Source organism: Macaca nemestrina, chromosome 10 (genome assembly GCF_043159975.1).
Source record: "Macaca nemestrina isolate mMacNem1 chromosome 10, mMacNem.hap1, whole genome shotgun sequence".
Classification (NCBI taxonomy): domain Eukaryota; kingdom Metazoa; phylum Chordata; class Mammalia; order Primates; family Cercopithecidae; genus Macaca; species Macaca nemestrina.
This window is the reverse complement of record NC_092134.1, coordinates 131,637,631-131,649,843: the sequence shown is the minus strand read 5'-3', so window position 1 is coordinate 131,649,843 and position 12,213 is coordinate 131,637,631. Positions and strand designations below refer to the sequence as shown.

At 44.6% G+C, this 12,213-nt stretch overlaps 1 long non-coding RNA gene across 1 annotated transcript; it reads right to left on the bottom strand.

Annotated features, from left to right (window-relative positions):
- Positions 1-4,577: 4,577 nt before the first annotated feature.
- Positions 4,578-11,289, bottom strand: LOC139356874 (uncharacterized). Its single transcript, XR_011609356.1, has 3 exons — positions 10,444-11,289; positions 5,825-5,951; positions 4,578-5,121 (listed from the first exon to the last, which is right to left on the bottom strand). It is a non-coding gene; the product is annotated as an uncharacterized lncRNA (long non-coding RNA).
- Between the last annotated feature and the right edge of the window lie 924 nt (positions 11,290-12,213).

Sequence of the window (12,213 nt, the reverse complement as noted above, 5' to 3'; positions counted from 1 at the left end):
AGAACCTGGAGATGTGCCAACTGAATTTAAGGCTTTTCAACTTATCCTTTTTGGGTCACAGGATCACCAAATATATAAACAAATATAATAATAGGAGATTAAGTAAAAAGGAAATTATAAGTTCACGTATCAGGCTCTCCTTTTTACATCTCTTCCTTTCCCCTAGAAAATTTTGCTTTCTTTGTTCTTTTCCCAAAAGGAGGTGTGTGTTACTTCCAACATTATATTGTAGTAACTTTACCATATTTTAGTTTTTAAAATTCATTTTCTTGATTTTTCAGATTCCATTTCCATTTCAGTTTGTACCTGAAGGAGAGAAGCATGGATTGAATTTGCCTGGGTTTTCTGAATTTCATAATATAAATTCAAAGCTCAGAAGCGGTAGGAATGCAGGCTTTGATTAGTGAATTTCAAGCACCCATTTCTCAGGGTGAAGGACAAGGTTAATTCTACTCTAAATAATCCTACCATTCAGAAAACCTGGTGTGTCTACAGGAAAAATAAAAACAGGCTGTGACTACAAACCTGAAAGTAAAGGGAAGCAACTGCCAGACAGAGGCAGGAAAATGGGGGAGGATCCTTGGTAAATATCGCATGCCTCCTGGGGCCCCCATGGGCTTTGACTCAAGGGGGCGATGAAGGGTATTTGTTAAAGAAAGAAGTCACTGGGACAGACAAAAGCTTCTGGTACAGGAAGTTAGTTTGACTAAGGATACTGAAATGTAGGGAATTTGAATGTAGGAATTCCTGGGTGTGAGGTTGAAGTGAAACTTGATTGAAAAGAAGCTGGGGGTAGTGAGTCTCTCTTTAAGTATTCCTGGCTTCTGGATAGTTGGTGTAAACTCTGTGGTCCTCGAATAAAATGTCCTTGAGAATTTTAAAAGGTTAAGCACCTGGAAAATTACTTCAATGCAATGGTAGCACTACCTCCGATGATGCTACCAAGCAAGCTATTAAGAAACAGAAAAGCTCACCGATCAAATTGAGATGCTAGAAGCATATTAAATCAATTAAATACATGGCATAAAACACAGTCAATGATACACTGGTGTAGTCACAAGAGCTAAGGACAAGAACCAAGGGTGAGAATTTGAGATTCATTTAGGGCCAGGGATCTGCAGAACAGATGTACCTAGAACATGGGTGTGAATGTGCTCTTATCAGAGAGACAAAGGGGTAGGTATTCCTGGCCCTGAAATAGTTCTCCTTGGCTCATTAAGCAGCTTTTTGGTTTTGTTGTTGTTGTTTTTGAGATGGAGTCACACTCTGTCGCCCAGGCTGGAATGCAGTGGTGCGATCTCGGTCCACTGCAACCTCCTCCTTCTGGGTTCAAGCCATTCTTCTGCTTCAGCCTCCCGAGTAGCTCGGACTACAGGCGCACGCCACCACACCTGGCTAATTTTTGTGTTTTTAGTAGAGACGGGGTTTCACCATATTGGCCAGGCTGGTCTTGAACTCCTGACCTTGTGATTGTCAGGCCTCTGAGCCCAAGCCATCCCCTGTGACTTGCACATATATGCCCAGATGGCCTGAAGTAACTGAAGAATCACAAAAGAAGTGCAAATGCCCTGCCTCGCCTTAACTGATGACATTCCACCACAAAAGAAGTGAAAATGGCCGGTCCTTGTCTTAAGCGATGATATTATCTTGTGAAATTCCTTTTCCTGGCTCATCCTGGCTCAAAAGGCTCCCCCACTGAGCACCTTGTAACCCCCACTCCTGCCCGCCAGAGAACAACCCCCCTTTGACTGTAATTTTCCTTTACCTACCCAAATCCTATAAAATGGCCCCACCCTTACCTCCCTTCGCTGATTCTCTTTTTGGACTCAGCCCGCCTGCACCTAGGTGAAATAAACAGCCATGTTGCTCACACAAAGCCTGTTTGGTGGTCTCTTCACACAGACGCGCATGACAGTGATCTGTCTGCCTCAGCCTCCCAAACTGCTAGGATTACAGGCTTGAGCCACCAGGCCTGGCCTCACTGAGCAGCTTTGAAATTTATTTGCATTTTTTGGGCAGCATACAGGCTGGAGTGGGTGTCTTCAATGGTGGCCGGTTCAAGAGTTCCCCTGTTGCATGCCCTCTGGTAACCATAGGATATTTTGCGTTAGGCTAAATAACAGTATTAGGTTCCTCTTGCTTCTTCCACCATTTTGTGTTCTGTGTACATGTGCTCTGCTTAGCTAAATCTAGTCTGTCTTACCGTTTATCAATTTATGTATAATTAGTATGTCTTATGAGTTATACAAATTTCATTTCTTTTTTTTTTTTTTTTTTTGAGACGGAGTCTCGCTCTGTCGCCCAGGCTGGAGTGCAGTGGCACGATCTCGGCTCACTGCAAGCTCCGCCTCCCGGGTTCACGCCATTCTCCTGCCTCAGCCTCCCGAGTAGCTGGGACTACAGGCGCCCACAACCGCGCCTGGCTAATTTTTTGTATTTTTAGTAGAGACGGGGTTTCACCGTGGTCTCGATCTCCTGACCTTGTGATCCGCCCGCCTCGGCCTCCCAAAGTGCTGGGATTACAGGCGTGAGCCACCGCGCCCGGCCTCATTTGTTTTTTCTTCCATAGTCAAGGTGAACATTTTCAGGCAATACAGCCAACGTGCATCACACCAGATTAGCCATACAATCTGTGTCCTTTCTGTAAATCGAATCTCCTAATTCTTAGCCTCTCCTACATCCAAAATCTCATTTCGTTTGTTTTGTTTTGTTTGTTTGTTTGTTTGTTTTGAGACGGAGCCTCACTCTGTCACCCAGGCTGGAGTGCAGTGGCCAGATCGCAGCTCACTGCAAGCTCCTCCTCTTGGGTTCACGCCATTCTCCTGCCTCAGCCTCCCAAGTAACTGGGACTACAGGCGCCCGCCACCTCGCCCGGCTAGTTTTTTGTATTTTTTAGTAGAGACGGGGTTTCACCATGTTAGCCAGGATGGTCTCGATCTCCTGATCTCGTGATCCCCCCGTCTCGGTCTCCCAAAGTGCTGGGATTACAGGCTTGAGCCACCGCACCCAGCCTTGTTTGTTTTTTTAAGGCTGAGTCTCACTCTGTCATCCAGGCTGGAGTGCAGTGATGTAATCTCAGCTCACTGCAACCTCCGCCTCCCGGGTTCAAGCGATTCTCCTGCCTCAGCCTTCTGAGAGGCTATGACTACAGGCGCACACCACCACACCAGGCTGATTTTTGTGTTTTTAGTAGAGACGGGGTTTCACCATATTGGCCATGCTGGTCTGGAACTCCCGACCTCATGATCTGCCTGCCTTGGCCTCCCAAAGTGCTGCGATTACAGGTGTGAGCCACTGAGCCCGTCCCCAAATCTCATTTCTTGAGTCTCGTCCTTTCTCAGCCTTTCAGTAATCCTACAGTCATACTTTTCTTTTGTTTTGAGATAACATTTTGCTGTGTTGCTCAGGCTGGAGTGTAGTGGCACGATCATTGCTCACTGCTACTTTGACCTTCTGGGTCCAACAGATCCTCCCACTTCAGCCTCCCTAGTTGCTGAGATCACAGGCTAATTTTTTTTTTTCTGTATTTTGTAGAGACAGGCTCTCACTATGTTGCCTAGGTTGGTCTTGAACTCCTGGGCTCGAGGGATCCTCCCACCTTGGCCTGCAAAAGTGCTGGGATTGCAGGTGTGAGCCCCTGCACCAGGCCAGCAATCATACTTAGCCCTCAAGCTATGTAAGCCTCTGTAGGTTCCTTCAGTGCCATCCACACAACTGTCACACACGGATCCTGCTCAGTTGCTTGCTGGTCAATTCCTATCTCATTAGGTCAATAAAAATGACTCCTTTTTACTCAGAGTTGCTGCCCCTCTGTTGGGGGAAAAAGACCATATTTTAAGTATCTGCCATGTCGGTTTTGTTTGTTTGTTTGTTTTTGAGTTGGAGTCTCCCTCTGTCACCCAGCTCACTGCAACCTCTGCCTCCTGGGTTCAAGCATTTCTCTTGCCTCAGCCTCCTGAGTGGCTGGGATTACAGGCATGTGCCCACCATGCCTGGCTAAGTTTTGTATTTTTAGTAGGGATGGGGTTTCACCAAGCTGGTCAGGCTGGTCTTAGACTCCTGACCTCGTGATCCACCTGCCTCGGCCTCCCAAAGTGCTGGGATTACAGGCGTGAGCCACCACTCCTGGCCACATGAGTCTTTGTCAGGATAAGAGAGATAATCATTGTTGTTAACTCTTAGCAATGTCTTTTTATTATGCCTTTTTTAAAAAAACATGCTTTTTCCTTTTTTTTTTTTTCTCACAGTTCTATAGGTCAAAGTAATCTGCCTCTTTTATTTTTATTTTTTTTATTTTTATTTTATTTTTTTTTGAGACGGAGTCTCGCTCTGCCGCCCAGGCTGGAGTGCAATGGCCGGATCTCAGCTCACTGCAAGCTCCGCCTCCCGGGTTCACGCCATTCTCCTGCCTCAGCCTCCCGAGTAGTTGGGACTACAGGCGCCCGCCACCTCGCCTGGCTAATTTTTTCTATTTTTAGTAGAGACGGGGTTTCACCGTGTTAGCCAGGATGGTCTCGATCTCCTGACCTCGTGATCCGCCCGTCTCGGCCTCCCAAAGTGCTGGGATTACAGGCTTGAGCCACCACGCCCGGCCCATGCGTCTTAAAAGAACAAGAAAATCTGAATGTTTTCCCACATTCCTTACATTCGTAGGGTTTCTCTCCAGTGTGAGTTCATTCATGTATTAGACAAGAACCGGAAACAGTGAATGCTTTACCACGTTGTTTACATTTATAGAGTTTTTCCCTTGTGTGAGTTCTCTGATGTCTTTCAACTGAATTGAGAAAATGAAAAGCTTTCCCACATATCGTACATTTATAAGCTGGATTTCCACTGTACATTATCATGTGTCTTCTAACACCTGGAACAGAAACGAAGGATTTCCCACGCTGTTCACTTTTATATTGCTTCTCCCCATATGGTTTGTATCCTGAGTGAGCTAGGATGTGCCTATTAAGGAGGGAATGATGTACAAAGACTTTTCCACAAATACTGCATTCACATTGTTTTCATCCAGTAGAAATGTTCTCATTCAGATCAAGATTTGGAATTTGGCTGACAACTTGTCCATCATACTGACTACCTTCTTTGCTTTCACACAGTCTCTGTACCATATGATTTCTGTAAAAAAATGACAAGCACATTGTTATTGCTTGGTTTAGTAACTTTCTACTTATTAATAGGTCTTGGACTTACACTGCTGCCAATACCAGGGAAAATGCTTTTTTTTTTTTTTTTTTTTTTTTTTTTTTTTTTTGCTATGACCGAATTATGTGAAAGTAAATGGTTTACTACTGAAAACACAGCTACCACCTGCATGGCTATGACCAACATAGTAAGATTCATATACACAATTTTGTAGTACTATTTTCCAGTAAACTGTTTTCCAAACACTGACTGCTACACTGAAGTACGTTACATTTTGGGTGAGATTTTTCTAAAAAGAAATAAATTTAAAGTGACCAAGTGACTCTTATGACTCTTAGTGTTTTGATTGCTTGTTTTTAAGTTCATGACATGCTAATATTCCTTGAGAGGACTTTATTTCCTCTTCTCAGTGCAAATTATCTTATATCTTTCCCAGGTTTTTCAAAGTGATCTTCAATATTCTGGTCTTTTCATTTGTTTCCTAAAATGCAGACCCACAAAATTATCATGAATTATTACAAACTATAGAAACATTACTAGATTTCATGTTCATTGTACACAGTGCCCATGCCTGATTTATTCACCAAATCATTCCCTTGCCACATTCCAAATCACAAATAGCACTGATGATAGGGAAATACTTCTGTAATTAAGTGAAATGTGTTGTCATTCTCACCTACAGAAGCCAGGTTCCTGCAGGTTTCCTGCATCACTTCTCTGTAGAGATTCTTCTGAGAAGAATCTAGCAAAGCCCATTCCTCCTGGATAAAGTTCACAGCCACATCCTCAAAAGCCACGGAGTCCTAGAACATTCCACATATGTGGATAGAAGGATGGGTGAGACTGACAGCACTGGGAAACTATACTCAATTCATAAGCTATTTACATGATTCTAAAATTTCCAAGCATTTATTCTATGACTTGATTGTCACAACTCTTACTCTGTTCACACATACTCCCTCCCACACAGCAGTACTAATGCTAGAATTGAACTATTCAAAAAGGCAACAGCAAAATAGAAACATCCATCTCATTAGAGAATCCAGGGAGTAAGATGTGCTGCTAGGAGTTACCTTGTAACTTCACTTTGTACATTTCTAGTATCTGCCATAATAAAGTCCTACCTGATGTGCATAAGTGAGTTAATATTATCAGTCCTGAGACTACTTATTCTTAAAAATGCCTGCTCGCAAAGTTCAGTCTTTGTTTGTATTAGTAACTTACATTTTGAAAGGGATTCCACCAACCCAAGTAATAAGAATGACTCACTGCATCTAAATGGCTTATACAATATATTTGCAAAACTTTTTCTGCTGAAGGTCTATTATTTTGTGTCACTGAAGTGGTGCTTAGGGAACCAGACACCAAAACACAGTCTGAACACTAAGTGTTCAATGAGTTTACCTGGTAGACAGTATTTTACATGTGCTGTCACTTGTTAACTGGGGAGTTGAGCCCATTCCATGTGATTACACCAAGAGAGAATAGGCTTATTAAATTCAATTGAGAAGAAAATAAAACCAATAATTGATATTTAACAATACTAATACAACATTTTTTAAAATTTCTATTGCACAATGTCAAGGCAGAAAGGAATAAGAGGAAATATGACACTTTTTTTTTTTTTTTTTTGAGACGGAGTCTCGCTCTGTCGCCCAGGCTGGAGTGCAGTGGCCGGATCTCGGCTCACTGCAAGCTCCGCCTCCTGGGTTCATGCCATTCTCCTGCCTCAGCCTCCTGAGTAGCTGGGACTACAGGCGCCCACCACCTCGCCCGGCTAGTTTTTTGTATTTTTTAGTAGAGATGGGGTTTCACCGTGTTAGCCAGGATGGTCTCGATCTCCTGACCTCGTGATCCACCCATCTCGGCCTCCCAAAGTGCTGGGATTACAGGCTTGAGCCACAGCGCCCGGCGACACATGTTTTTTAAAATGACATTAATGTCACCACTTCCAGATGCTAATCCTATGAAATCACATAAATTCCCAAATCAGGTTGTTTTAGGCAAGAAAAACTACTTTTTCATACGTAGTAAAAATGACAAATGTCTAATGATTTTTAGTCATCTAAAAAAAGAGTGATGGCTTGTCTAACATACTTCTAAGATTTTCAAATGAAAATATTCAGGACAGCACAGTGTTAGCAGAGAGATGAGCAAGCAGACCAAGGGGAAAAAAAAGTCTTAATGACCCAGCATTTATATGGAAAGTTGATGAATGAGAGAATAGGCACTGTAGAATAGAAAAAGAAATCACATGCACATTAAAATATGAGGGAAACCAGGCTAGCATGTACTTGGGAAAATGCATTGCATTCTTCTCTATTCCATGAACAATAGTCAACTTATTATATATTCAAATATGAAAGATAAAACTAGAACACTTTCAGAAGTCACAGGAACTTTTTTTTTTTTTATGAAGGATTAGGCAGATTGTTTTTTATGTAAGAAAAAAGTGATAAAGGAACAGACAAACTCAAACATATTAAAATTTAGGGAATAAAAAGAAAATGGAATGGGCCGGGAGTGGTGGCTCACGCCTGTAATTCCAGCACCTTGGGAGGCTGAGACAGGCGATCACCTGAGGTCAGGAGGTTGAGATCAGCCTGGCCAACATGGCAAAACCCCGTCTTTTTGTTGTTTGTTTGTCTGTTTTTTGAGACAGAGTCTCGCATTGTCGCATTGTCGCTTGGGCTGGTGTGCAGTGGCAAGATCTTGGCTCATTGCAACTTCTACCTCCGGGGTTCAAGCAATTCTCTTGCCTCAGCCTCCCGAGTAGCTGGGATTACAGTGCCTGCCACCACACTCAGCTAATTTTTTTGTATTTTCAGTAGAGACAGGGTTTCACCATGTTGGCCAGGCTGGTCTGGAACTCCTGACCTCATGATCCACTCACTTTGGCCTCCCAAAGTGCTGGGATTACAGGCATGAGCCACTGTGCCAGGCCTAAAACCCCGAGTTTACTAAAAATACAAAAATTAGCTAGGTGTGGTAGTGGGTGCCTATAATCCCAGTTACTCTGGAGGCTGACACAGGAGAATCACTTGAACCCGGGAGGCGGAGGTTGCAGTAACCAGAGATGGCGCCACTGCACTCCAGCCAGGCTACAGAGAAAGACAGCATCTCCAAAAAAACAAACAACAACAACAACAACAACAACAAAAACCCTCAGAGGCGGGGTGCAGTGGCTCACGCCTGTAATCCCACCTTCTTGGGAGGCTGAGGCAGGAGAATTGCTTGAACCTGGGAGACAGAGGATGCAGTGAGCTGAGATTGTGCCACTGCACTCCAGGCTGGGTGACTGAGCAAGGCTCTGTCTCAAACAAACAAACAAACAAACAAACAAAAAACCCTCATATATCCAGATAAGAGGATACAGATGTGTCCACTGTCATAAATTCTTCACCACGCTACAAGAGGGGAAGTGACATTTTGGTGAATCTTTGTAAATCATCAATTTATCTATCACACTTTTATTTCACCAGTAGCATTTACAAAGCTAAGTAATACAATTCCATTTGAAATTATCCATAAATAGAACAGACCTTTAAAACTTACTACACTCACTCTGGGGAAGAAATAAATACGATTTTTTAGCAAATAAAATATATCATTTTACCTTGCTTCTTTGGAAATAGTATTTTTATCTTTCAAGCTGTACTGACAAAATGTATCTTACAGTCAACGAAAACCTGAAACTCAAATAAGCGGACAAGCCTTTTCAAGGTAACAAACTCAGGGAGAGGCAGTGCTGACTCCAACACAGAGCTTTCTAAGTGTCACGGCAGGCCATTCTATCCCTCGGGACACCCATCCTGTTCAGTAAAGTACTCAGTGACCACCTAGGAGGCACTGGCACTGCTCTTTGTCCTCCTGTGCGCCTTCAGTGCATTTGAATATTCAGGTTCTTGTACATCCTCTCTGGGGTGGGTTTTCCTTGTCCTTTGGGACAGTTTTTCTCTCTTCACAAGTCTGGGACAATCTAGAGAGCAGAAATCATTTCTGCCTTTTCCTCTCAATGTCAGCATCCGATTGGCAGACCATCAACATGTCTCGGAGGAATAAAAACTCGGGCTGGAGGAACAATTTTAAAGACCTAACTTTGATGACATTACATTGTATTGTCCATAATTTTAATGTCCTCAAATTTTAATGACCCTAAGGGGTCACCACTGTAGATGAAAGTATACCAGGAGATTCCTCTAAGGCCAAGAGCATGCAGCTGCTCCCCTGAGAGACTCTACCCCCTACCTCAGGCTGTCCTTGGTGATGAGATGACCCCGGGGCTGATACTCATACTCACTAGACCCTCCAATAGACATGGCCACAGTGGGTATCCTGGGTCATCCCCAGACAGTTCTAAAATGCCAGGACTAGGAAAAGACAGGAGGGTGGCTGAGGACACAACACCCTGTAAAGTTTTCACGGGGGGACCTCAACCTAAAGACATTTTGGTAATATGTACACTTAGGAAAGATGAAAAGAAGAGAGGCACAAAGATTTTTTTTTACAGTAGAGTGTCAGATGATTTATTCTCTGCTTTCCTCTCATGTAAAATGTTTGGAAACAGAAAAATATTTTGGTCAAAGTGGCTCACGTCTGAAATCCCAGCGTTTTAGGAGGCCGAGGCGGGTGATCAATTAAGGTCAGGAGTTCGAAACCAACCTAGCCAACATGCCAAAACCCTGTCTCTACTAAAAATACAAAAATTAGCTGGACGTGGTGGTGGGCGCCTATAAGCCCGGCTACTTGGGAGGCTGAGGCAGGAGAATCACTTAAACCCGGGAGTCAGAGGTTGCAGTGAGCTGAGACTGCACCATTGCACTCCAGCCTGGCGACAGGGCGAGACTCCATCTCAAAACAAAAAAAAAAACAAAAACATATATATGTATATATATAAAATATACATTTAAAATTACTATGTGTGGATAGTATTTGAAGTTATGGGACTGACTGTAGGTAGAAACAAGAGAAGGCAGGGAAAGTTTTTATATTTATATTTATATATAATTATATAAAATTAATATACATAATTATAATATATAAATATATAATATGGGCCTAGCTAATTTTAGTATTTTTAGTAGAGATGGGGTTTCACCATGTTGGCCAGGCTGGTCTGGAACTCCTGAGCCACTGTGCCCAGCCAAGAGGGAGATTTTAAATCAATAAGTATAACTGTGATGAATGCCAGAAAGAAGAGTGTGTGTGATGGGGAGGGGACCTAAGTTATTGTCTCATATTTTAACACTTTCATAGGCAATAACTAAAAACTTAGAAGCTTAAAACAACACACACTTTTAAGCCAATTTTGGCAAGATAGGAGTTGAGCACATTTTAGCAGGTCCTCTGCTTGGGATCTCACGCTAAGCAGCTGGGCTGCATCCTCATCTGAGGCTCAACCAGGGCAGAATCCATTTCCAGGTCCGCTGAGGTTATTGGCAGAATTCATTTCCTCGGACCCGCTTGGCAAGTGCCCAGCTTTTTGCTTCCTTGCCTACGGGGCCCCCTCAAAGGTCCTTTCTCAGCACAGCATCTCCCTCCTGCAGCGCCTGCAGGTGGAACCTCTCTCTCTAGTGTGCGAAGGTGATGCACTGTGACAGTGACATCCCATTGCTTTTGCCAGGCTCTGTGGGTTAGAAGCCAGTCACCGGTTTTGCTCGTACCCAAGGTCAGGAAGACTATGTAAGGGCATAGGTCATTGGCGGGTCAGTCACTTTAGGGTGTGGCTGCCACCACTGAACTTGGTGAGACTTTAAGGGTTGGTAGGAGCTGGCCAGGTACAGGGGTGAGGGTGTGTCAGGCAGGGGTGAGGGCACGGAGGTGGATGCAGAGGCCTGCACCCTGGAATGTCCTTTCACTCCCTGAGGTTTTGTTCTCCTGATCCCTGAGTACATCCCAGAACACGGTGGCGCCCTAGCAGGGGAGAGGTAGGGAAGCATGTGTTGTTCATCCGGGGACCTTGTTAGGCAAATCAGATTAGAGGCCAGGCTTTCAGTGGTGGGTGTGAGTGTGGGAGTGATGAGTGTGCAGGTGTGTGTGGGAAGAGCGATGGGGATGGGGTCAGCCCCAGCCACCATGAAGCCCTTAACTGTGCATCCACCCATCCCAGCAGCCTCCCTGAGTGAGTGCCTTCGGGGTGCAGGTCCTGTTTTGCACATGGAAGTGAATCAGAGTGGGACACTGCCTTGCCTTAGAGAGCTTACACTTCTCCTTCTTCTTCTTCTTCTTTTTTTTTTTTTTTTTTTTAATTTGCGACAGAGTCTCACTCTGTTGCCCAGGCTGGAGTGTAGTGGTGTGACCTTGGCTCACTGCAACCTCTGCCTCCCAGGTTCAAGTAATTTTCCTGCCTCAGCCTCCTGGGTAGGGTAGCTGGGATGATAGGCATGCATTACCATGCCTCGCTAATTGTTGTATTTTAGTTTCACCATATTGGCCAGGTTGGTCCCAGTCTCCTGGCCTCAAGCGATCTGCCCGCCTCAGCCTCCCAAAGTGCTGTGATTACAGGTGTAAGCCACCACACTGGGTGAGAGGTCACACTTCATGCCACGTGGGAGGCAGCCACTCAGACAGCACCCCAGCTGGCGCTGGGAGTGAGGGGTGCTCAGCGTTCTAGGAAGGCAGAGGGCTGCATGAGAGGTTCAGGGAGGAAGGACTGAAGGAGGATGTGAGATTTTTCACCTGAGCAGGTGGGTGGATGGAGGGGCTGTTTACAGAGAATCACAAGAATGTGGATGAGCAGGTTAGGGCACTAATAAAGCACTCTGTTTTGGCCCGCAGAAAATTTGAGATGCTTCCCTGTGTCCAGCTGGGGCTTTGGGAAAGGTCAGGGCTGGGCATCTGACTGGGATGGATGTCTCTGGCAGGCAGCAGAGCATGTGGATGGTTTGTGAAGCCCGGAAGGGCAAGAGATTTCCTGTAGCAGTGCCCACTGCAAATGGAAGGGCATTTGACCTGAGCCCAGACATATACAAGTTGGGCAGAGAAAGGGATGGGTCCCCGGCACCCACAGAGGAGCCGCTATAGAGGTACAGGAAAACCAAGGGTGTGGGGTCACATGATGCAGGA